This window comes from Urocitellus parryii, chromosome 5, assembly GCF_045843805.1.
Source record: "Urocitellus parryii isolate mUroPar1 chromosome 5, mUroPar1.hap1, whole genome shotgun sequence".
NCBI classification, from domain to species: Eukaryota; Metazoa; Chordata; class Mammalia; order Rodentia; family Sciuridae; genus Urocitellus; species Urocitellus parryii.
The window spans coordinates 137,988,354-138,014,615 of NC_135535.1; the positions used below are offsets into that span (position 1 = coordinate 137,988,354).

The 26,262-nt window shown below is 40.0% G+C and overlaps 1 pseudogene; it reads right to left on the bottom strand.

Annotated features, from left to right (window-relative positions):
- Positions 1 to 23,061: 23,061 nt before the first annotated feature.
- Positions 23,062 to 25,359, bottom strand: LOC144255065 (RNA exonuclease 5 pseudogene; annotated as a pseudogene).
- Between the last annotated feature and the right edge of the window lie 903 nt (positions 25,360 to 26,262).

Below are 26,262 nucleotides of genomic sequence, written 5' to 3' on the forward strand. Positions count from 1 at the left end.
GTTCTGAAGAAAGAACATGAATCATCTTTTTTGGGGGTGAACAAAATGATAACATAAAAATATATCCACCACAGTACAGTTGTCCAAACTGTGGCAACTATCTAATAATTAGCCACTCCAAGGTTGAGTTTTAACACACAAATGTCAGTAATTTTCCATAACTGTTTTTGTTTTCTTTTTTGCTAGAATCAAAAGCAAATAGTTTAGGGCATTCTTTTGGTTATCAGGGTAATGGCAGAGGAAATAGCAAGAATTCACCACGAGGTTTTCTTTTTTTATAGTAGTGGTAGTGAAGGAGATAATTGAATGCATTAAGTCTAAAATATGATAGGAATTATGACCTGTATAGAGAACTCCGAATCTGCCAGGGATGTTACTATTATTTTTCCTGTTAATTACATTTCTGTTTCCAGGGTCCTTGGACCAGGACAGGAAGTCCACCACAGCTCTCCATGATGTCTGGCTAGAGCTAAATAAACTTCTCAGAGCATTCTCACATTCTTGACCCCACAGTCCTGAGCTACTTTTGTTTTAGATCAAGGAGCAAAACATAGCAGCATAGATTAGGTTTAGGAATAGAAGAGAGTAAAAGCTGTTTTCATGCATCCTCACTAGTACCATAATGCACAGTTTCCAAATTGAAATAGAGAAAACAAACCGAGTGGACCATACCTGAGTAATTTCAGAGATCCCCACCTGGAAAAGGTTCCTTGATTATGGCGAATTCAACGTGTCACTCCGGTTATGTTCTAATCGTCATATCAAACTCCAAAGGTTCAGTGGCTTTAGGTTTGGTTTACAATTCCTGGGAGTTAAACTTTAACTCGCCCTGTCTCTTGCATCCATGCAGCCCTTTGACCAGATAATTGGGTCACTACAACCCAAACGGAATCTACAAAACTACTCTTCTTTCTTGTTTGCAAAACTGAAATGTATTTTGCATTAAAAAACATTGGGGTAAACAGTCTTTGAAGGGATTTTATTGACTTAAATATTTAAAAAGTAGAACTCACTGCAATTTGGGTAACTAAGCTTTACTTCATCTGAGTTTCCTTGTTTTTTTTTTTTTTTAACTATGCCAAAGTGATATTAAGGCTAAGGCAATTTAGGAGAATATTCCTTTGTTTTATGGTTTTTCTATCACTGTATTACATGAGTGAAGTGCAGTGTTTTAGGTCAAGTATGTGGATAGATGTTGGCTTACAAACTGAAAATACACAAAGCATTTACATAACCAGGTGGACAGGTAAAGGCCAGATGGGGTTGAGGAAAATGTTCTTCCTTTTATGCAAGCTGCTCATTCAGATTTTGAGAGGGCTTCATCTCTGAGAAAGCATAACAATCAACTGCACACTGGGGTTAGGGGTGATGCTATTGTTCATTGGTGAAATCTCAGTGGTAACTGTGTTTCTTAAGGAGTAGAGAAATGGAATTTTTAAAAGATATACTCTACCTACTAAATTCTCTAGTAAAGGCTTCAGTCTGTAGAGGAAATCTTGAAAGGTAAAAGGCCACTTAAAAGAAAAAAAAATAATAATAAGAAAAACTGAAACCTTCCCAATTTTGAATAAATATTGGTTTAAGAGTTGTGAACCACGGGCTCCAAAAGTAGAATTAGAAGATCATCTCACTTGGAGTTTAATTTTCTAGGAACAAACTCTTAAGAGAACATTTTGTTTATAGAAAAATACAGAACCAGCAATTCTTCTATAATATAGACAGAGGAAGATGTACTAGTTAAGCATATCTATGATCACACAAAGTAGAGATAAAAGAATGCTAGTTCTGCCCACAGTTTTCAGTTCTTAAATATGAGAAAGACTTTTTTTGATTTACCTGATATTTTCCCAATGCAATGCATATCAGGGCCTAACAAAAGCACCCTTTAATTGTTTTGCCTTATAATTGTGTTCTTGGAGTGAGAGGTAGGGAAGCATTCATGTCCCATCCGGCCAGTTATGTGAGAGTCATATCCTTCTACTTCCTCAGAGTAGATCCCTTCACCAAGCAATCTTATTGTTTTTTCCAGGGAAAGTTCAGCCTAGGTTTGAATGATTCCCAAATGAATGGGGAATTATTTTGAGTTTGGTCTGACAGATTCATATGTCCAGAGTGACATTCCTGGGAGGGTTTCCTTAATTGCTTTATTTGGTTGGTTGCCTGGATAGTGATAAGTGGAGAGGGAAAAAAAAAAAAAAAAGGAAAGTTGGGACTTTTAGGTTTCTGATAGAAACAGCAAAATGTAACAGGTAAAATAGTGAACTCTACAGAGGCTCCTTGACTTACACTGGGTTACTTCCCAGTAAACCCACTATCAGTTGAAAATACCTTAAGTTGATTTTGTATTTAATATACTTAACCTACAAAACATCATAGACTAGTGACATGATGCAGTGTGGAGTGGTGGTTTGTCCCCTTCTGACTGCAAGGCTGACTGGGAGCGGTAGCTTACTACCACTGCCAGCATTACAAGAGAGTATGCTATGGCAAATCATTAGCCCAGGAAAAGATCAAGATTGAAAATTTGAAGTACAGTTTCTACTGAATGTGTATCATTTTTACTTCATTAAGCTGAGAAATCTAATTTGAACCGTTTTCAGTCAGGGCTATTAGCTTTAATTAGTGTCTCAGTTCAGGTTGCTATAAATGAATACCACACTCTGGTGGACTCAACTTCAGACATCTGTTTCTCATAGTTCTGGAGGCTAGAAGTCCAAAATTACCAGTAGGGCCACATTCTTGGGTGTATCCTCATATGGCCTGCCTAGGTGCATGCATGCAGGAAAAGAAATCCTGAGTCTCTTTTTTCAATAATGGGAATAGTCCTAACCAGGGTCCCCCACTCATGAACTCATCTAACATTTTGCAATGAGGGTTAGAGATTCAAAATATGAATTTTACTGGGGATGTAAAAATTTAGCGCATAAAAACTAGATACAAAAATACAACAACAGTTCCTTATTTGTAAGTTCTGACTGTCAATGGGGCAGGACTACAGTCATGTGGAAAACACAATTCATGCATTGCTCATAGGAGCCTATGATCATAATGAATTTGATGGCATTGTTAGGTTATAGCTGTTGATTTTCTAAAGCATTTTTTTTTACAGCAACAGGGATGCGGTGGTTGGAGATAAGGTGGAAAATGATAGATCAGCTTTTCTTTTTCTCAGGTGTCTCGAACCACGCACATTTGAGCATAGGAGGGGACTGGTCTGGCGTTGTCTTCTGATTGGGCTGTGCGGACACAAATGTGCCTTTCCTCTCTCTCTGCCTGTGATCCCACACAGCACTTGAGATGGGTGTGACTTGCCAAGATGTCACTCAGTCTGCTGACCACAAGACATCACCAAGCAAGACTCCACCCTTCAAAACCCTACCCCTTGCCTTCTTTGGGTGGAATACTCCATCAAATGTATTCTCCCCAATAAATAGGGGGGGGTTCAGGTGTGCTTGCTCTCTTGCTCTTTACAGAACTGCCCAGTGTGGAGCTGACCCTTAGGGGCACCGAGCCATCCTGCTGTCTTTCTTAGAAACTCTTGCTGGTGTGCTGCGTGGTTTCTTCGATGTTTTCTTAGTTATTGATACAGCCAGCTCCTTTAAACCCAGCTCATCTCGAAAGCCTGGCCAGCTGACGACACTCAGCGCTATGTAGGTGAAAGTCTGTGTTCCTGGGACAAGAAACAGGGAGTTCAGTGTACTTAGGATGGCACGATTTTTTGTTTTGTTTTTTTGTTTTGCAGCACTGGGAATTGAACCCAGTACCTCATGCATATCAGGCAAATCTTCTACCATTGAGCCATGTCCTCAGCCCAAGTCTTTTTTTTTTTTTTTAACTTTGTAAAAATAAACCCAGTTAGTGCCTGGTATTTATTTATTCGCTAAACAACTACTGAAGAACTACTCTCTACAAAGAGTTTTGTTAGGTGGATAATTATTTAAAATGAGTGTTGAGTCTATTGGTAAGCTGTATAATCAATAAAGTAGGTTATATCCAATGTATTAAAAATAGAATAGAAAATACCAAAGTGAATTGCACCTAGAAAGGGCAAGCATTGTTCATGAGGTTTTTTTCAAGTACCTGTGTGTCTGTGTATAGTTGTTATATTGTAATTTTATTTTTTTATCATTGATCACAATTTTAAAAGCTTGCCAAATACTGCAGTAGTCTTTAGTGATTCAGTGGTTAACTGAGCAGATAGAGGGTACATGAAGCAAATACTTTCATGATGAACTCAGAATAGTTGTGATACATACTATGAAGGAGAAGTACAGGATGCCAAACAGAGACCATAAATATAATTCCCAAACCAAAGATTACTAAGGATATGAAGTTGGTCATTCTTTTTCTCCCACCTCATTAAAATATTTCTTCATTGGTTTTAATTTTTCTAGGAATTCAACATTTAGTTTTTGAACTTTGTTAGGTAGGTGGAAATATGTAATTAAATAGAGGGGTGCGTGCTAAAAGATGAAAAGTGTTATTTCAGAAATACAATGGAGGGCAAAAGCCCAGTTCCTTTCCATGCTGGTTGTGTAGAAAATAACACTGACTCAGGAGTCAGGACCTTGGGGTTCAAATCCCAACATTGCCACTTAGGAACTGTGTAACCTTGAGTAAGCCTCTACCTTTGCCTGTGTCTCAGTGCCCTGGAATGAGGAAAACATCTACCTCCCTTACCTCCCTCCTTGATTACAGAGAGGATAAAATGAATTTATATATGTGAAAGTAACTAAAAAATAATAGAGTACTATACAGGTATAAAGTGGAATATTTACAGAGCAAATTAAATATACATCCTTCAAGGCTATGCCAGTACAATTTCTTGTTTTTATCCCTAAGGACTTCTAGGATTTATGCCTGCTCTTTTGGCAATTCATAACATTACAAACATAAATGCTCCATACTATTCTGAATGCCTGCAAGACTTTGGAAGATAGCAGAATTTGAATGAGTGGGTTAGAATCCATCTGTTTTCAGAATGACAAGAGTCCAGGGTTTTAGGCTTTCAAAAATGCATTGGTTTTGTAACTAGAGCCATCTAGTGTTGAGTTGATTAAACACACCCCCACTCCTCACCCCCCACGTACGTACGCCCAATTACATGTTTTTCCTTGCACACTGAATATCAGTTTAATGTTATATAATTGTAGGAGTAAATGAGAATTTGAGAGCTTGTGCAAAGTCCAGGCTATATCTAAAAGCCATGGCAGCAAGGGAGATATTACACTGGCCCTGTCCTTTAAATCTGAATTATAAATCTCTCACCTCTGAATCCTTATTCCTTTTCATACTCACTCCTATATTTAATGAATATGTTCAAATTTTGAATTTTAAAGATTGTCCTGTTTTTTTTTCCGTTTTTGTGGGGGAGGGGGGTGGGGGTACCAGGATTGAACTGAGGGTTATTCAACCACTGAGCCACATCTCCAGCCCTATTTTGCATTTTATTTACAGACAGGGTCTCACTGAGTTGCTTAGCACCTCCCTATTGCTGAGGCTGGCTTTGAACTGTTGATCCTCTTGTCTCAGCCTCCTGAGCTGCTGGGATTACAGGCGTGCACCCCCACACCCTGCTTGTCCTGTTTTTTTTTTGTTTTTTTAAACAATACTATTTAGCTCAACAAACCCAAAGCAAACACTGATTTTTGTAAAAGCAATTTTAGAAAATATAGTTACCAAAAATTTGGTGTTTTCCTCTAGTAATAGTAGAAAAGGTAGATTGTTGAGACTTTAAACTGTGCTGTGCTCTATTCTGTTTCTTGTAGAGAAAATTATTCCCACAGGAAAAATCTCCACTAGCTTTTAGAGAATTTATTGAGAAGGAGTTATCGCATATTCTTCCTTTTAATAATCATGTTATCACCTATTTATTTGTATTAGTTTTATAAAATTTTGAAGAAAAAAGTATGTTTTTTTCAAGACACTCCAGATAAAAGACAGCTGAAATACATAGTCATGCAGCATGGAGCCATGTTTTGGTCAGTGAAAAACAAACTGCATGCATGACAGTGGTCCTGTGAAATCATAAGGGAGCTGAAAAATTCCTGCCGCCTAGTGAATTCATAGCTGTTGTCACATTGTAGTGTGATGTATTAAATGCTTGAGGTGATGCCGATGTGAATAAACTTCACTGCCAGCCATAAAAAAACACAGCACATACAATCATGCACAGCACATGATTCTTGATGATGCTAATACATGACTATGTAATTTGCTTATGTATTTACTGTACTCTATATTTTATTATTATTTCAGAGTGTACTCCTTCTACTTATTGAGAAAAGTTAAGTGTAAAACAGTCTCAGATGGGTCCTCCAGGAGGTAGTACAGAGGAAAGCATCATTATCATCGGAGTTGACAGCCCCATACACCTGATCGCCCCTCATGTTAATCAGCTTTCCATCTCCATGACAAAAATCTTGAGATAATCATCTTACTAAAGAAACAGGTTCATTTGGACCCCAACTTTCAGTGATTTTAGTCCATGGTCATTTGGGCCTGAGGTAGAATAGTACATCACAGTGGGAGTGGGTGGCAGAGAAGGCCTGTTCACTTACGGTGGCTGGGAAGCAAAGAGTGAGAGAGGGGTCACGGTTCCAATACCTCCTTGGAAGTCACGCCCCCCCCCACCATGACCTAATTACTTCCCTTTAGGCCCCACCTTCTATGGGTTCTACCATCTCCTAATGCCACCATAGGCTGGGGGCCAAGCCTTCAACACCTTTGGGGGACATTTGAGGAACATTCCAGCTACAAACTCTAGCATCCTGAAGACCTTCTAGAGGGACAAGATGAGCAGGTAGAAGGTACTGATGATCCTGACCCTGAATAGGTCGAGGGTGATGTGTATATATTTGTCTTAGTTTTTAAGAAAAATGTTTAAAATGAAAAAAAAAAGCAAAAACCCTTTTTTTTTAAATAAAAAAAAAAGCTTATAAAATAAGGATCTAAAGAAAGACAACATTGCCATAGAGTGTGTTTGTGTTTTAAGATCAATGTTATCAAAGAGTCATAAAGTTTTAAAAAGTTCATCAAGTAAGAAAGTTATGGTAGGTTAAGGTAGACCTATATTGAAAAATATTTAAAAAATAAATTTAGTGTAGACCATGTTTATAAAGTCTGCAGGAGTGGCATAGTAATGTCCCAGGCCTTCACGGCTCTCCTAGGGAAACTTCCAGTTCTGCAAGCTCCACTCATGGTCAGTGATCTCCACAGGTGCACCATTTTTTACTGTGTCTTTTCTATGATTAGATACAGAATACTTACCATTGTGTTGCAATTTAGTATAGCAGCACGGTGGGTTTGTTGCCTAGGGCGATAGGCCCTGCCATGTAGCCCCAGGGTGCAGAAGGCTCTACCTTGGAGGCTTGGGTCAAGATATTTGCAAAATACCGAAATCACCTAATGAAGCATTTCTCAGAATGTATCCCTATTGTAAATTGATGCATGACCATGTACACATGCATTTCTGGGAAATCCTCACATATCTAAACCTATCTAAATACACAAAGGACAGTAAAAATATGATATAAAACATTATACAAGATTGTCAAATAAATATCTTTTTCTCCTCCCTCACACAAATGCAACACTTTTCCATCTGATGTTTGAATTCTTCAGGATAACAAATATTCTGGGAAGTTAGATATGGCAAGTTAGGCAGCATCTTTCATTTTTTTCCAATGAAAACTACATCTGGCCTTCATCACTGCCTGAATTCAAACCAAGAATAATTTATTAAATCCAGACTTTCTATATCCAAGTAAAAAAACATTTGTCAATGAAATAAAAGGGTATTTTTTTCTGATTTTCTTAATAAATACTAGAATAGCTTGCTGTTTAGGAATATCAAAGGTAGAATAACAAAATGTTAATTAAATGCACTTATACATTTTAAGTGAAAAAAAATGAAAGCTAAAATTAATGGCAAGACTTTTGTGAAGACAATATTATTAACCTTTTGAACAAAACTAAAGCTACCACTTGAGGAACCTAATTCTTAATTTATGTTCATTATGGTTTATATAAAATGGAGTTCTACCTTTCATATGTGCCTTGAAGTTCCATAATAACTTCATCAGGTCCTAACAACCATATCAGTCCTAGAGTTGGTAAAGGATAATATTGGAAAGCACAGGTTTTCATTCCAGTGGCTTGGACTGAAATCCTACCTTGACCCCTCTCTTGGTGACACCTATATTTTAAGTATCTGAGACTTCCAGGAGAGAAGGCATGGGAAGAGCTTAGCCCAATGCCAGATTTGTGGTAAACATTTACCCATGTTAATTTTATATTAACCAGTTTTTAAAAGAGTCTTGAATTTCTTCCATTTTCCCAGCAAACAGTAATGAAAACCGTAATCCTGTGTGATCTCAAGACACACTTCTCTGAAAACTGGAGCGTTTCCTATCACAAGGTCTAAGCTCACCTGCATGGTGTGGTGAACGGTGCCCCTGTGGGGCAAACCAGGTGAATGTGCTGTGAGGATCACAGGAATTGTGGAAATCAAGAAAGAAATTCCAGGAAGCAATTAGGGAAGAACAATTTCTTTCCCTCCCTCCCTTCCTCCCTCCTTCCCTCCCTCCCTCCCTTCCTTCCTTCCTTTCTCCCTCCCTCCCTCTCTCCCTCCCTCCCTTCCTTCCTTCCTCTCCTACCAGGGATTGAACCCAGGAGTGCTTAACCACTAAGCCATACCCCTAGCCCAATTTTATTTTATTTTGAGACAGGGTCTCACCAAGTTACTTAGGGACTTGTTAAGTTGCAATTTCCTCTGTTTTAAAGAAGAGGAAGATGAGATAATGAGGTTGAATATTTTGTACAAAGTAATCTTGCACTAGGAAAAGGTTGGGGCAAAGAGTGCAGACTTTTGCTGTTTCCTCACTGAGAACCCTTGCAAGATTTCTGTTAAACAGATGTCTTGGGGCATCAGTTCTCTCATTTTTAAAGTGACATTGATAAACACTGTGACAACATTTTTTTAGGATTACAATGAGCTGCTACACACACAGACACACACACACACAACATTCATACACACTACATATACATGTGTAAATATAAACACATCCTCTGTTGGTTATGTTTCTCTGGAGAACCCTGAGTAACTTAGTTGTTTTAATCAAAGAATATTCAAACTGAAAGGAGGTCTAGAAATCATTGGTATTGATTTATGGATGTGGGAAATTAATTTTAAGTGACAAAGCTGTGCAACTGCTCTCTAAAGCCTCACCGAGAGGAATATGGCACTAGAAAAGTGGGGACTTGGCCTGGGTAGGCAATGACAGAGAGTGAGGAACCCCAGCATCCAGAGAACCCAGCTCCACTGGTACTCAGACATCTTCTCTTCATACCCCATCCCTGCCTCCCTCCCTGCCCTGAGGCAGGCTGCCATATAACTCACATTAGAAACTTGCCTGAAACCAAAAAGAGATGAGGCTTTATGAGGTGAATAGATAATTAAGATCAATAACATTTGAGCAAAGACAAATCAGAAGCCACAAATTATAAAGGTAAACTTGCCAAGAATTATTATCCCCAGACATATGTTATAGGAACCAACATTCACAAACAAAGTGAAACAAAACAAAACAATAAACCAGGTTACTATTAAAAAAAAGATATCTTGGGCAACTAAAAATATTCACTTCAATATTATTTGAATTTGAACAATTATGACTTGGAATATCAATCATTCCAGAACAAATCTATAATACTAATACGGATAATGAGATTACTAAATAAATTTGTTGGTAAAGAGCTGCTTAATAAAACTCAATTTGATGAGCTGGAACAGAGTTGGGCCTAGCAAAGAGAAGGCTGGGTGGGAGGGCTCACTGTGCATGATTTATTCCTGGGCTAGGTATATAGCAGTTACAGGATAAAAGTGGCTGCATGAGGAAAATTTTTTTTACAGTGTGGAAAGCTGGTTTCCAGGAGTAGACAAAGATGTTTTACTTCCCCATTTCCTACCAATGGAGAGGTGGTGGTTGTGCTGGTCTCTCCCTTTTTCTTCTTTTTCCATAGTTTTCTGATCTTTACATAGTGTTCATCAATCTCTTCCTTATATTTTGTTCCACTAAAATAAGCACAGAAAGAAACACAGCTTGGGACAATGTCTTGATGTACAGCCAAGTTCATTCTGGCTTTAGTAAAAACAAACAAACAAACAAACAACAACAAAAAAAAAAAACCGGTGTCAGGAGTTGTTGGCCTCTGTTTCCTTGTTGCTCATCACCACCTGGGTGATCATAGGTATCCTTTCACCATTAACTTCCTTCCAATGGTAAAAAAAAAAAAAAAAAAAAAAAAAAAAAAGAAACAAAAAGAAAAACACTTTGGTTCTTTCATTCCAGGATGGTGGCACTACCAGTTCTTTGTGATATATGAGCTTCTAGAGAGCTAGTGTATTTGGTAGGCTTAAAATTCTCTGTGAGCAGGAAGCTCAGAGCAAGTTTCCTGTGGATCACCAGAGAATTAAAAGCGCTTATCTACATAATTGTGAGGTATGGGATAGAAGTCTATGAATGGATGAATATGAGACTTGTGAAAGTCTTTAGCCTGACCCTTTCATAAGAAGTGACCTGAGCAGAGCTGGCAGAGATTCAGTTTGGAAGAATGGGGTAAGCAACCCTAAAACTTGGATTCCAAACTTAGAACTGGCTGGGTTCTAGGTTTCAAATGGGTGGTTGGCACTGGATCACACTGGGATGATGTAGCTGGTACTTATGTCCAGTACTTGGTAGGAAGTTGCAATGACTCTTAGACTTGGATTCTCAAGCTTGACTTCTTACTCATTTAAATTCTTTTTTTTTTCATACTGGAAACACTGATTGGTATGATATTTGCTGAGAATGCAATTATAAACATAAGTCATAAAACCTGCTCTTTGGAAACTTCCATTCCAATAAACAAAACTGACAAAAAATAAAAGAAAATCACCAATATAAGTGTGATAAAGTTTTATAGAGGAAACAAAGATGGTGCTGAAGTAGACGCTCAAAGTGTTCAGTATGAAAATCTTCATTAATGTGAGTGGAAAAGACACTCTTTGTAGGTTGCTCATTTAAATTTTAACTCTTGGGAGGAGGAAGACGCGCCAGGCGCCCAGCCAGACTGGAGGAGGAAGATGCCAGGCGCCCAGCCAGACCGGAGGAGGAAGTCCGGCCCCTCGCCCGAGTGCTAGTCCGGAGGAAGGCCATCAACCCTTAAAACCCATCAAAGGGGGTGAGGCTACCAGCACGGTTCTGCGGCTGATCCAGGTACCCGGTTTCCAACTCCCCCACCCTTAGGTGCGATAACTCAAAATATTGCCCACAAGCTTTTGGGGGTTGTAGCTATCAATGCAAAACAACAACTGTACAGGCACCTGGTTTCTACCTCAGAGACTAGAGTAGGGAAGATACAGGTGGAAGCTCATTTCCTTTCACACTGGCTATACCCACCACCCTGAATACAGAGGCTCAAGCTAGGAATAGACAACACCACCTACTGGAAGCAAAGAAAACAGTGTTCTGAGAGACTTTTTTTCTCTTTCTTTCTCTTTTCTTCTCTCTCTTCCACAACTTCAGCATATGTGAAACCAAGAACTGTGCATGAACAACCAAATTACCAAAGTAATATAATATACAGGAATTGCATATACCCCACCTTCCCCCCATTTTTTTCTTTATTTCTATCTTACTTCCCTTTTCCTTCTCTTATTTCTCTTTTCTTCCTTGTTATTTTTTTCTTTTTTTTAATTCGTATTCTCTCTATCCCACTTTCAACCTCCTAACTTTTGCTATCTATACATAGGGTAACTATCTAAATACAGATAGGAGGTTGAGTCTATACATTCTTCCATAAATTACCAGTCTAGTGGTTAGAGTTCTCCAAAGGTGCTAAGTTAGTTTAACCTCATACCCTCACTCCTTTCCCTCTAAGTATAACATCCTTCGTCTGAAATTAAGTTTTCTATATGCCACCAGATATGGTATGCCTTTTATGAAACTAATGAATATATTCTTAAGTAATAATTAAAACCAATATCTATAGTCTTAGAATCTAACTATAAATGTATTAATAATGAAAACTTGTGCTTAGATGATGTACTGTTGATATTGGGATCTGTTAACATTGTCTTTCTCCGAAAAAGAGGGATTTTGGAGCTATACAAGAACAATACAAATATATAAGGGGAAAAACATTAGCACAACAGTTTCACAAAGCTAGAAAGAATCATGAGCAGTATGAAAAGACAAGGAAAGAAAGGACCACAAACAATACAGGTCAATTCAACATTAGATGAGATAATATCTGCAGCTGATGGAATGTTAGACAAAGAGTTCAGGATATACATGCTTCAGATGATCTGGAGTCTCAAGGAAGACATTATACATCAAATTCAGACTATGAAAAATCACTTTGACAGTGAATTACATATTCAAATCCAAGAAGCAAAAGATCAACTCTGTAGGGAGATAGAGGATATAAAAAACAAACAAACAGAAATCCTGGAAATGCAGGAAACAATAAACCAAATTAAAAACTCAAATGAAAGTATTACCAGCAGAGTGGAACACTTAGAAGATAGAACTTCAGACAATAAAGACAAAGTTTTTCAACTTGAAAAGAACATAGACAGCTCAGTGAGAATGTTAAGAAATCATGAGCAGAACATACAAGAATTATGGGATAACATCAAGAAACCAAACCTAAGAGTTATTGGGATACAAGAGGGTACAGAGGTCCAAACCAAGGGAATGAGCAATCTATTCAATGAAATAATACTAGAAAACTTCCCAGACTTAAAGAATGAAAAAGAAATCCAAATACTATAAGCCTACAGGACACCGAATGTACAAAATCATAAGAGATCCACACCAAGACACATAATAATGAAGATGCCCAACATACAGAATAAGGAGAGAATCTTAAAAGCCACAAGAGAGAGGAAGCAGATTACATTTAGGGGTAAACCAATCAGGATAACTGCTGATCTTTCAACACAGACTCTGAAAGCTAGAAGATCCTGGAACAACATATTTCAAACACTGAAAGAAAAAGGGTTCCAACCAAGAATCATGTATCCAGCGAAATTAAGCTTCAGGATTGAAGATGAAATAAAAATGTTCCACGATAAACAAAAGTTAAAAAATTTGCAGCTAGAAAACCAGCTCTTCAAAACATCCTTGGCAAAACATTACAGGAAGAGGAAATGAAAAATAACAATGAAAACCAACAGCGGGAGGTAATATAGTAAAGGAAAAACTAAGCATAGAGGAAAAACAAATCATGTTAAGTATCATACATAACCAAATATGGCTGGAAATAAAAAAAATATCTCAATAGTAACCCTAAATGTTAATGGCTTAAATGCACCAATCAAAAGACATAGGCTAGTAGAATGGATTTAAAAAAAAGATCCAACAATATGCTCTCTACAGGAGACTCATCTGATAGGAAAAGACATACACAGACTGAAGGTGAAAGGTTGGGAAAAATCATATCACTTATACGGACCCCGGAATCAAGCAGGGGTGTCCATACTTGTATCAAATAAAATAGACTTCAAGCCAAAGTTAATCAAAAGGGATAAACAAGGACACTACATACTGCTCAAGGGAACCATACACCAAAAAGACTTGATGATCATTAATATATGTGCCCCAAACAATGGTGCAGCTACGTTCATCAAACAAACTCTTCTCAAGTTCAAGAGTCTAATAGACCACAACACAATAATCATGGGAGATTTTAACACACCTCTCTCACCAATGGACAGATCTTCCAAACAAACAACAAAAAAAAGTTGAATAAAGAAACCATAGAGCTCAATAATACAATTAATAATTTAAACTTAATTGTTATATACAGAATATACCACCCAACATCAAGCGGATACACTTTCTTCTCAGCAGCACATGGATCAAAATAGACCATATATTATGTCACAGGGCAAATCTTAGCAATTACAAAGGAGATGAGATACTACCATGCATTTTATCTGATCATAATGGAATGAAATTGGAAATCAATAATAAAATGAGAAAGGAAAAATCCTACATCACATGGAGATTAAACAATATGCTACTTTGAATGAACAAAGGGTTACAGAAGACATCAAAGAGGAAATTAAAAAATTCTTAGAGGTAAACGAAAACTCAGACACAACATATTGAAATCTCTGAGACACTATGAAAGCAGTACTAAGAGGAAAATTCATTTCATGGAGTTCATTCCTTAAAAGAAAGAAAAGCCAACAAATAAATGACCTCACACTACACTTCGAAGCCTTAGAAAAAGAAGAACAAATCAGCAGCAAATATAGTAGAAGGCAAGAAATAATTAAAATTAGACCTGAAATCAATGAAATCGAAATAAAAGAAACAATCAAAAAAATTGACAAAACTAAAAGTTGGTTCCTTGAAAAAATAAATAAGATTGATAGACCCCTAGCCATGCTAACAAAGAGAAGAAGAGAGAGAACCCAAATTACTAGCTTATGGGATGAAAAAGGCAACATCACAACAGACAATTCAGAAATACAGAAGATAATTAGAAATTATTTTGAAACTCTATACTCTAATAAAATAGAAGATAGTGAAGTCATCGATAAATTCCTTAAGACATATGAACTACCCAGATTGAGTCAAGAAGATATAAACAACCTAAACAGACCAATATCAAGTGAGGAAATAGAAGAAGCCATCAAAAGACTACCAACCAAGAAAAGCCCAGGACCGGATGGATATACAGCAGAGTTTTACAAGAACTTTAAAGAAGAACTAATACCAATACTCCACAATCTATTTCAGGAGATAAAAAAAGAGGGAGATAGAAAAAGAGGGAGAACTTCCATCCAAATTCATTCTATGAGGCCAATATCACCCTGATTCCCAAACCAGATAAAGACACCTCAAAGAAAGAAAACTACAGACCAATATCCCTAATGAATTTAGATGCAAAAATCCTCAATAAAATTCTGGCAAATCGTATACAAAAACATATCAAAAAGATCATGCACCATGATCAAGTAGGATTCATCCCTGGGATGCAAGGCTGGTTCAATATACGGAAATCAATAAACGTTATTCACCACATCAGTATACTTAAAGATAAGAACCATATGATCATCTTGATAGATGAGAAAAAGCATTCGACAAAGTACAGCATCCCTTTATGTTGAAAACATTAGAAAAACTAGGGATAACAGGAACTTACCTCAACATTGTAAAAGCTATATATGCTAAGCCTCAGGCTAGCATCATTCTGAATGGAAAAAAAACTGAAGGCATTCCCTCTAAAATCTGGAACAAGACAGGGATGCCCTCTCTCACCACTTCTATTCAATATAGTTCTCGAAATACTGGCCAGAGCAATTAGACAGACAAAAGAAATTAAAGGCATTAAGATAGAAAAAGAAGAACTTAAATTATCACTATTTGTGGATGATATGATTTTATACCTAGAAGACTCAAAAGGGTCTACAAAGAAGCTAGTAGAACTAATAAATGAATTCAGCAAAGTGGCAGGATATAAAATCAACATGCATAAATCAAAGGCATTTCTGTATATCAGCGACAAATCTTCTGAACTGGAAATGAGGAAAACCACCCCATTCACAATATCCTCAAAAAAAATAAAATACTTGGGAATCAACCTAACAAAAGAGGTGAAAGATTTATACAATGAAAACTACAGAACCCTAAAGAGAGAAATAGAAGAAGATCTTAGAAGATGGAAAAATATACCCTGTTCATGGATAGGCAGAACTAACATCATCAAAATGGCGATATTACCAAAAGTTCTCTATAGGTTTAATGCAATGCCAATCAAAATCCCAACGGCATTTCTTGTAGAAATAGAGAAAGCAATCATGAAATTCATATGGAAAAATAAAAGACCCAGAATAGCAAAAGCAACTCTAAGCAGGAAGTGTGAATCTGGAGGTATAATGATACCAGATTTCAAACTGTACTACAGAGCAATAGTAACAAAAACAACATGGTACTGGTACCAAAACAAGCGGGTGAACCAATGGTATAGAATAGAGGACACAGAGACCAATCCACAAAAATTACAACTATCTTATATTCGATAAAGGGGCCAAAAGCATGCAATGGAGGAAGGATAGCATCTTCAACAAATGGTGCTGGGAAAACTGGAAATCCATATGCAACAAAATGAAACTGAATCTCCTTCTCTCACCATGCACAAAAGTTAACTCAAAATGGATAAAGGAGCTTGATATTAAATCAGAGACTCTGCATCTGATAGAAGAAAAAGTTGGCTCCGATCTACATATTGTGGGGGCGGGCTCCAAATTCCTTAACAGGACACCCATAGCACAATAGTTAACAACAAGAATCAACAAATGGGACTTACTTAAACTAAAAAGTTTTTTCTCAGCAAGAGAAACAATAAGAGAGGTAAATAGGGAGCCTACATCCTGGGAACAAATCTTTACTCCTCACACTTCAGACAGAGCCCTAATATCCAGAGTATACAAAGAACTCAAAAAATTAAACAATAAGAAAACAAACAACCCAATCAACAAATGGGCCAAAGACCTGAACAGACACTTCTCAGAGGAGGACATACAATCAATCAACAAGTACATGAAAAAATGCTCACCATCTCTAGCAGTCAGAGAAATGCAAATCAAAACCACCCTAAGATACCATCTCACTCCAGTAAGATTGGCAGCCATTATGAAGTCAAACAACAACAAATGCTGGAGAGGATGTGGGGAAAAGGGTACTCTTGTACATTGCTGGTGGGACTGCCAATTGGTGCGGCCAATATGGAAAGCAGTTTGGAGATTTCTGGGAAAGCTGGGAATGGAACCACCATTTGACCCAGCTATTGCCCTTCTCGGACTATTCCCTGAAGACCTTAAAAGAGCGTACTACAGGGATACTGCCACATCGATGTTCATAGCAGCACAATTCACAATAGCTAGACTGTGGAACCAACCCCGATGCCCCTCAATAGATGAATGGATAAAAAAATGTGGCATTTATACACAATGGAGTACTACGCAGCACTAAAAAAGACAAAAACATGGAATTTGCAGGGAAATGGATGGCATTAGAGCAGATTATGCTAAGTGAAGCTAGCCAATCCCTAAAAAACAAATGCCAAATTTCTTCTTTGATATAATGAGAGCAACCAAGAACAGAGCAGGGAGGAAGAGCAGGAGGAAAAGATTAACATTAAATAGAGTCATGAGGTAGGAGGGAAAGGGAGAGAAAAGGGAAATTGAATGGAAATGGAAGGAGACTCTCATTGTTATACAAAATTACATATAAGAGGTTGTGAGGGGAATGGGAAAAAAATAAGGAGAGAAATGAATTACAGTAGATGGGGTAGAGAGAGAAGATGGGAGGGGAGGGGAGGGGGGATAGTAGAGGATAGGAAAGGTAGCAGAATACAACAGTTACTATTATGGCATTATGTAAAAATGTGGATGTGTAACCGATGTGATTCTGCAATCTTTGTAATGTTTTGAATAACCAATAAAAAAAAGAAAGATGTAAAAAAAAATTTAACTCTCCTACTTACTGATGAAATCTTGATGAAATAACTCAATTTTTTGATGCTTCATTCTTTCTTTCTAAAATGGAGTACTTGAGAATTAATTAGTATAATTATATGAAGTGACCAGCCCAATAAAATAAATATTCAATAGATCTTAGCTATAGATTATTGAAGTAAAACATGACTTTCAATATTATTAGTTCATTATCCAGAAAAAAATTGAGAAATGTGGGGCAAAGGGAAGAGTTGTTGTATATCATTAAATTATTATTTTGCATGGGCTCACAATCCACTCAGTGTGTGTCAAAACACAATTAAAACGTGATTGGTGCTAAGGGTAGCACTTTTATGCCTGAATACTGGGGTGAGAAAATTGGAGAGAAAGGCAGCTCATGATTTAAACTCATCCCAGGTTGTGTTTGCTTTGGCCATCCAAAATATTTCTGGACTTTGTTGCTGGAAATATTTTGGCCTGTCCACATAGATTACTTCTGACCCCTTAACTTCACACAATGCAAGCAACATGGAAAATGGAATAACCAAACTTTACAACCTCACCCAATTCTGTCCACTCCGTTGGAAAATGAACTCCGTGTTAATGGCAGCAATTGTGGATCGGTTTGTTGCAAAAGGACATTCAACCCAAACACCCATTAAAGGTACACTTAATTCAGCAAGGCCTACTTTGCTGAGCTCCTCTGAGTCTGTACATCTGACTGCTGACTTTGTGTTGGATTAGTTGTTTTTTATTTTACTTCTTTAAAAAATTTTAGCAAGGAAATAAATTGACATTCTCACGGTTGTGTGAACTTTCTACATTCCTGTGTAACTGTGGCCAGGATGAAACTTTAAAAATAATTTTATCATATTAGGGTGTGCTCTCTGTATCAGACAAAGTCAGTAGTTATTCTAGGTTGTAGAGAAAAAGCAGAGAGTCAGAAAGATTTCAGCTCAAGTCTCACCTCTGGCAGATCTGGGCATATAATTTCTGAACCTTGGTTTTCTCATCTGTAAATGGGGAATTTTCATGCTTGTCTTCAGGAGTGCTACGAGATGGATATTTCCTATAAAGGCCTGCTGCACCACTGAGGACCACAGTATCTCCTACATGTGGTTTTTCCTTCATAGGGTAAGAGTGGTATCTAGAAACAAACTCACAATTAGGGATCTTTTCCTGCTTCCAAGCAATGGCCCTTGGCCAGTCTACTTCAACCTCTGTACCTCTAGTACACAGCAAGATTCCCTCCCTGGAAATGTTTAGAAATAAGGATACTAATAATATCTGCCTCATTCTTATTTTCTTTCTTTTTTAACTTATTCCAGTCATTACCTATTTCATTTCATCGGTTGATTTTTCTAGTTGTCTTGTTTTTCGGAAGACAACATAAACTCCATGGCAGTAGCAACTTTGTTTGACTCAGGCCTTTGTATATTTCAAGTACAGTGCACAGCAAAAATATAAGCCAAAAGGAGGTAATTAGAGGAAAATTGATTGAATTAATCTGATAAGTGAAATTTGACAAAGTACACACAAAGGCACAGAATCAAGGACACAAACTGAAAGGAGATGGAAGGAAAAAGGACGTAGTTTAGTGCAGTCTCCAACTTGATTGTGCATATGATTCTCTTAGGGATGTTGTTCAATATGCATATTCTAATTCAGTAGGGCTGAGGAGAAACTGAGTTTGACATTTTCCCAGGTGATTCCAAAGCTATGTTACAGGAATCACTTTTTAGTTGCACGATCTGGAGAAATCACTGTAAGAATGGGACTTGGGAACTATTTTTAACAGATGTACCAGGTGATGCATTTCAGAGTACTTATTAGGAGTTCTGGGATCACCTACATAAGCTCTTAACAGGATTTTATTTACCTCAAGGAAAAATGATGCCTAATTTATTACTTATGACAACACTGCTAAACTTTGTATTGTTTAAATGAAAAATTATGTATCATTTAATTTAACACCTATGCATTCTGGCCACCTTAACCTGAGTTCTTCTGAATTAACTGGCAAACACTGCACACAAGTTGAAGATTTTTCTAGTACCTCATACTGCTTTTGGAAGGATCCAACTATGTCTGATAAGTGAAATTTGACAGAGTAATAGATCTCTTATTAAAGATAATGAGAAAGCCATAGCCAGCATGTATTTAGGCTTCAATAAAATGTTTAATATTTGTGAATTCAGTTTCTTTGCAAGGTTATATATATATTGTAATATCAGTGGCTTAATATTAACTGGTGAAGATGGGAAGAGAGTAAAGAGGTAAAATTTGTAGGACTTTGACCTTAGGCTAGTTTACTATTACTATTATAGTATACTATTACTTAGGCTAGATAGTGTACTATTTTTACAGGATTTAATGAACAATCATTAAACCTGCAAAGTTGTCAGTGATGGTATCTTATGGGTAGAATCCAAATTTAAATTGTACTTAAGGGGATATAGAAGTGGTTTATTTATATATGCAATAACTGATTTTGATTATATATTCATCATATCAAAAATAAATTCAACAAATATTTGAATGTCTGCTATATGAAAGCCGCTTTGCTGGGCACTGGATAGAATATGGAACAGAAGCCTCACATGCTGTTTTCAAGGTGTTTATAACTCTGGGAGGAAGGCAGGACAGGCACCTGAATAACTAATATTAAAAACAGAAAGATATGTATTCTGCCAGGAGTATCAATTAAAGGCCATGAAATTCTAAGGAGCTAGGGTTTCCATTAACCTGGATTACAGACTTGATTTTCAAATTCAGTGCAAGTGAGGGACTCTTATGTTTGAGATTCATTAGCTTTATTGTAAAATCATCTCTGATTAGAGCTAAAATGTATTTTAGCATCACTTTAGTAGCAAAAAAGATTGCACTAATCAAATTGTTAGTAGTACACTGGTTAAATTATGATACATTTTAATACAGAGAAAACCCCACGTAACTTCAGTTATTTTATATTAGACCTAGGTGCCAAAACATATATTGAAGAAAAGAAAGCCTCCTTAAAAATTGATGCTGACAAACCTGGAAACCCCTATGCAACAAAATGAAATTAAGCCCCTATATCTCACTATGCAAAAAACTCAACTCCAGGGAGTGGAGACAGCGATGGGGCAAGGCGAGAGGATGGACCAGTGGAGGGGCCGCTGGGAAGAACAGGGTGGGGGCAGGAAAGATTCCCCAGACGGCCAGGAAGGCCTAAGACAAAAAACACCTCACACTCATATCTTTGGTCTGGCCCCTGGAAGTTAACCCAGAGAACAGAGAAGGCAAACTTGCAGTCCTGGGGATCAAGAGGAATAGAAAAGAAGCAATCATTTGATATCAATCACAATGAGAGTCAAATCCCAAGGGATGGAGGGTATCATCTGCTCATTAATCTTACTTAGGTCCAGTAACATTCTCCTTTTCCCAGTGGCTTTTTGTATGACAAATATAGGACTATTCCAAGGGCTCAGGGAAGGCCTATTGGGGAAGCCGCCATTGTTCAACCCACAAGGAATCTCAGGTGGAGTTTGACCTTTAGTCTGGCCTGAGGGATGTCCCTGTGGGACATCCAATCTTTGGAGGCACTTTTCCACCCTCTCCATGAAGATGGCAAGATCCTCAGTAGCCCTCTGACTAATTCCTGCTACCAGGGACTCTGAGGGGCCTTCATCAAACTTCTTCCATGCTGCCAGCCCCAAAGCCATTACCTGCTCCAGGTAGAAGGCAGGGATAGCAGCCTGCATAAAGCCTGTGGAAAATTGATCACTGAACACCAACAGCATCCCATAAATTATAGGAACCAGGGGATTAAAAGCCTGATTCTTCTAAGCCTGAGTGTGGCACTCCTCATTAAAAAAGGCACACGATTTTAGGTACAAGGGACCAAATAGGACAGTCTTGGTTAGCTTTTTCCAGTCTTGAGTGGGACACTGTTGGTGGGTGAGACCCCAGAGGATGGTTTCGGCCTAGGCCAAATTAGGTCCATCCTTGGAAATGGCCTTTTTGCATTCTTTCAAATCTTGGGCCTCCCAGGAATACCCTAAGGCCAGTCTATTGCCCCCAGAGTTAGCATTTACCAAGAAATCTATACACAATGGGGATAAGTCATCTCATTGCTGGTCTTAACAAGACAGGGCCATACACAATGGGGGTGAGTCATCACTGGTGTTGCAAGAAGGCAGCTGAACCAGCTTTTCCAGGTTCTCACAAGAGGGTGGAGAATTTCCTTGGGGGGAGCGGTGACAATATGGCATAGGCCTCTCCCCTTCCCGACTTGTCTACCGAGTGTTCCAGGACAGGAGCACTTGGTGCGGGACCCAGAGCACCAGGCCAGGCCTCAAAAGGGTCTAGGAGGCCATTGTCAGCGTGAGGCTTTAAGCCTTTCTCCTCCTGGGCAGTGAGAGGACTGACTCGTTGTGACCAAAGTCGCTCCTCACCAATGGCTTCCCAATACTGGTCTCATACTTAGTGTGAGATTGCCCCATCTTTTCGGGGAGACCCCTACCTCGAAACTCTCTTGGCTTGGCTTGGCAATACGCTCACTTTGGGTGAACAGACTTCTTAATGCCCCACGTTGGGCGCCAGATGTCAGGGATTTTAGCCCCACCCCACCCCACACGCTTCCCTCCTGACCTGAGGGAGAGATTGGGAGAGCACACCCCGACCATGAGGAACCAAGAAAGGAAGGGCTGACTGACCCCCCCTCCCCCATCCAGCCCTCCCCCACGGGAGGACAATCAGACAAGCCAGGGAGACCAGTCAAAGCAGGATCTCAGTTTATTGAGAAAACACACAGAGCTAATACAAGGCACAGGAGCCAATCAGGATAAAGGTCAGCAGGGTGGGGAGAGTTCACGTGTACACCCATCTCACAGGCCATAATGGGAGACCCCGAGCTGTCCAGAGGGCGGAAGGGTTCTGAGCCTATCCTAGAGGTCATCTGGTTTTTTTCCTCACAGCCCAGGCAACGCCTTCTGGATGATCCCCAGGTGCTTTCTTAGCCACAGGTGGCCCCAGGACCCACCCAGAAGCAGGCAGCAAGTTCGGTTTTTCCTCCTTTCTGATGCAACATGCCCCACATGTTACATCGTGCCCTACATCGTCTGTGTTTCCTTTTTCTTGCCATCAGTGTCAGAAATTCAGGGAAGTCCATTTTGCCATTACCACCAGCAGCTACTCCCTTCATCCTGTCCTGTAACTCGGACTTCTGTGGGATTCCACCCAAGAGACCATGTCATTACACTTCCCAATTCCTTTGTTAGTATACTATAGTTCCATTCCCGTTCCTGTCAAATAGTGGGAAAGCTGCTTTGAATTCTGCAATCTGCCCTTCAGCTAGATGGTCAGCCACGCTGCAAGGCTTCCCAGTTTCCGAGACTCAACCACATAACCACTGGGCTCATTCGCTCCACTCAGATCCCATCACACGTTAAACGTCCGAAGATATCAAACACGGCCCAGCAGTCTTTGGAGAAGCTGCAGCCTGACCCGTCTTCTCCACCATCGCCCAGGAAGGATGAGAAAAGGCAAGTGGCGAGCCCGACTCACAAACCCACGCTTGGGCCGGTGCTTTCCTCTTCTTCATCTTTTATTCCCATGAGTCCCAGGCCAGAGAGGGATCCATGAGGGCTAGTGGTTCCTGGCAGGAGGATGACGCAAAGGGTTCCCGGGCTCAGGCTTCGGTAGAGCCTTCCAATCTTGCGGCTCCAGCGCCAGGCTGCACTCTTTGCCTTTTCCGCATTTAAATTCTGCAAGGTCTCCCGCTCCGAGGGAGGAGGTCTCACTCGCAGACCTGCGGGCCTTCTTGATTCAGGTGGTGAGCTCCTAAGCCACGCGTGCAGGTGCCTGGGGGTCAGGGCCTGCCTGCCTTTCAGCTTCCAGTCCTTGCCTGTGAGGACATGGAGGGCCCTCTGGGCATTGCCAAAAGTTTTGAATCTCAGAAAACAGTATTTTTCCTGTCTTCCGCCTTGAGCATCTGGAGGCACGATCACAGCTTCCAGGCCACCAAAGAGGCTCGGTAGTTCCTGAACATGTCCTAAGAAATCTTTACCTACTCCAGACAGATAAATGGTTTCTCGGTTCTCAGGATCTCCTTCCAGCTCCTTAACCAGTGTGTCACAATCCAGAGTGAGTTCTGTCACAGGTCTCTGTACCTTCATGTATACACCTCCCATGGGAACGCCATTCAAGCACTCGATGGCCAGCTGGGCAGCTTCCAGGACTTCATACTCTATGGAGAGATGAGGCCGATGAGTTTCCAGAACGGCAGTCATTGTACGAACTGGGCCAAAGCTCCTAAACAGCCTCTTCAGAGCACTTAGGTTCCAATCTTTGCTCAATGGCCCAGCATAGACAGTGGACATCTCTGTCCACTTCATCCGCATCCTTTGGTTCACTTCCTCAGTGAGGAGAGGTGAAAAAGGCTCCAAAGAGAACCGAATAACGCTGAAGGGGTACAGGCGCACTTGCCTTCTGGCCTGCTCAAAGACCTCTCTGTTGGAAAGGCACTTAACAGTCTCACAATCTTCAGGAGACGGGAGTTCAACATCGTCTGTCTCTCGGGATACAAAAAGGAGCTTGTGATGCCCCGGGTCGAAAGATCTTAAAGCACCTCTGTAGGTGAAGTGGAACTTTCCTCTGGCATTTCTTGGGTCTTGGGCTCTCCACAGCGCCTCCAGATTGAGTTCTGCAATCTTCCTTGGGCCATACCTGAGGAAATGTTGAGCCAATTCAAGGGTCGCGGCAGCGTCCTCTGTGGGATCATGACCGTCCCTTTCCGAACGTTGAATGTCCTTCCCCAGTACAGCTTTGGCCAAGAACTTGAGCTTGAATCTTCTGCCCCGCTCTCTGGCATAAAGCAACGAGGTGTCGATAACATACGGGTGGATCATGTGCAGTGCCCGGAGATCCACGTCTAGGGAATGGCCTACCAACACCGCATCAGGAGGAAGCAGTGCTTTTAACCGCCTCTGAACGTCTTTCAGTTTCGTCGTCACCGGCTTAAGCATCTCCTCCGTGATCCCCGAATAGCAGGTGGCGTAGTCTACAATCTCCTCATCGGGCTTCACCAACTCATCCAGGAGACACGAGCCTCCTTCGGCAACCAGGGAGATGCGGGTTAGTTCTCTCCCTTTGGACGTGATGCACATTTCTCCGTCCAGCCCAAAGAGAGGGCTGTTCTCTGTGACAGACCCATCACATCTGGTAGGTACAAAGTTCTCACAGTCGGGAGAACCTTGGAAGGGAAAGTCAAATGTCCTCATCTCCTCCTCTGTCAGAAGGCATCGCAGCAAGCCCACCTTCTGAGAGCCATACTTTTGAATGACCGGGTCATTCTGCAGGTCGACGTCGGGTTTTGTACCGGCAGACGGTACAGATCCTCCCGTGGTCTTAGGCAGATATCCAGCCGCTTGATTTGGTAGCCCGATAACATCAGCTAGAAAAGTCGGTGATGGAGGAGGCAAGCGGAATTTGTGTCTGAAGGCTTTTCGGAGAAATCCAAACTCCAAATAGAACCTGTAGAAGTGGAGTTGACTCATCCCTTGAAGGATGACAACCACTGTTCTGCTCAGTTGCTTTCCGTACAGAAGCTGGCACCACCTGGGTCTCTCAATAACGGGTGCAGCCAGAACTGCATACTTGAGCAGCTCACATAGCTGTTCGTGGGTTATTTCACAGTTTTTGGCCATTATGATGCCAGAAAACCGGGCTCTCTTGGGCTCGGGCTGCCTGTCTTCAAGATCCGAACGGGGTATCCTTGCCTCGGGCGTCCCCATCAGCCAGTCGGGGACCCGTCTCCTCTGGCTGTTCAGCCTCTGCGTCTTCTCCTTCTCTGGCTCCATGATCCTGTATTTGCCTCCTTGTTGAGGAACACTGTCCTTGGTCTAGAAAGCTGTCCCTGGCGTAGAAAGCTGTCCTTGCCTTGATGCCAATCCAGCGAGAGAGAAAACCTTCTTGAGAAGGAGAAAGGATGGTTTATTGCTTGGCCAGCGAAGAAGAAACGATGGTTCTCACATCAGAAGGAGTAGGGGGTTTTTATAGAGGTGATTCAGAGAAAGTGAGATCAGGGAGGAGAGATCAGGGAGGAAAAGATTAGGGAAAAGAAGAACCCAGAGGAGGAGACCAGGGAGGGGGAAAAGAACAGGGAGGAGAAGTTTAGGGAAAAGAAAAACAGAAGATCAGGGAGGAGAAGGGTAGGGGAAAGAAAATCAGGAGGAGAAGGTTAGGGCAAAGAAGATCAGGGAGGAGAACGTTGGGGAAAAGAAAAACAAACATGTAAATTTCAAAGCTACTAGGGATGTAGACAAGGCATCCAGTGAACCCCTGTTGCAACTTCAATAAAATATTCCCTTTCTATTCCAGCATATTGCCTTACTTACCTTTACTGTGGATTACCTTCCGGTAGTTTCATGGTTTCTTTACCCAGATTTGTTAAGTTCCAGGGGACAGGACCATGCCCTGTGTTTCGTTTTTTCTCAGAATTGTGCTGTATATGTAGCAAAGAGTTGAAAAAGTAAAAAAAAAAAAAAAAAAAAAAATTGAAAAGCCAAAATAACTAAAGGTCTTCAGTGTTTCTTTACCCCTACAATCTTGAGTTCCCCAACATTACTGTGAAATACAGGAAGCAGATAAAATTAACCTAAGTTTGCTAATATGGGATTGAGGCCTCTGTAGGTAAAATGACTACTAAAATAAAAAAGAGGATAACAGCCCAGCAGCTCTAGAGGCTGAGACAGGAGGATTGT